At 40.9% G+C, this 1,126-nt stretch overlaps 1 pseudogene; it reads right to left on the minus strand.

The window, feature by feature from the left end:
* Positions 1–3: 3 nt before the first annotated feature.
* On the minus strand, positions 4–584 carry LOC114635544 (annotated as a pseudogene).
* Positions 585–1,126: the final 542 nt, after the last annotated feature.

The following is a 1,126-nucleotide window of genomic DNA, read 5'->3' on the forward strand; positions in this document are numbered from 1 at the left end:
CCCGAAGGTCAGATGTGTCAGGGACACGTCATCCAGGATGAGCCCAATTGTTGCTGCTCGCTCTGTGAGGTCATCGCTCACCTGCCTGGAGACCAGCTCTCGCTGGGTAATCAATTCTCCAGCATCAAACCGAGCCACCACGGACTTGAGGATCTCTGTGGTGATAGACAGCAGCACCCGCTCATCACAGTCGTCGCAGATGCTGGTGTAGATACGAGGGAGCTGGCTGGCCACTGGCCGGAAGAGGATGCGCAGTGTGATGTTGACGTTCTGTAGGTCTTGGCTACCAGTGATGACCGGGACATTCCGTGGTCGAGAGCGGCAGTCAAAGATAATTGGTTTCTGTACCCAAGGGATGAGAAAGTGAGTCCCTTCCCCTCCCACAATGTCCTGTTCGCCACGGAATCGGTCAATGATGACAGCTCTGTGTCCAGCATCCACATTATATAGAGCAGAGTTCACCACACCTCCTGCAACTGCTAACGCCAGGCCGAACTTTCCGATGCACTCAAACACTTTGGCAGCCATGACTCCTTCTGTTGCTTCCACTCACACCTGCTTTCACTCTGACCTCCACATGAATTCCCCAGCTTGATATTTCTTTTGTTTGATTTTTCCACAGTGTTTTCAATTTTTGAATTTTTGCCAAGTAAGTGTTCAATTTTATCAGGAAAAACTGTTTTAAATCACATGCCTTTACAAATGAAATTGTCTGCTTATCATGTTTCTTTTTTTATGAATTTTAAAAGCAAATTTCTCCTTGTTCATAACTTTCTTTGATTTCTCTTCAGTTTGATTATAGTTTATCGTTGGGGTTTTAATTTTTCTTCAAGTTTTCAGTATTTTTCCTGAATTTTTCACTAGCTTTTTCCACAGTGTTTTCAATTTTATGAATTTTTTGCCAAGTAAATGTTCAATTTTGTCAGGAAAAACTGTTTTAAAACATATTCCTTTACAAATCAAATGGTCTCCTTATCAATTTTCTATTTTTTATGAATTTTAAATGCAAATTTCTCCTTGTTCATAACTTTCTTTGGTTTCTCTTCCATTTGATTATAGTTTATTCCTGACTGTGTATAATTTCTTCAAGTTTTGACTATTTTTCCTGAATTTTTCACTAGCTTTT

This window comes from Grammomys surdaster, unplaced genomic scaffold (assembly GCF_004785775.1).
Source record: "Grammomys surdaster isolate TR1022 unplaced genomic scaffold, NIH_TR_1.0 111552, whole genome shotgun sequence".
In the NCBI taxonomy this organism is placed as follows: Eukaryota; Metazoa; Chordata; class Mammalia; order Rodentia; family Muridae; genus Grammomys; species Grammomys surdaster.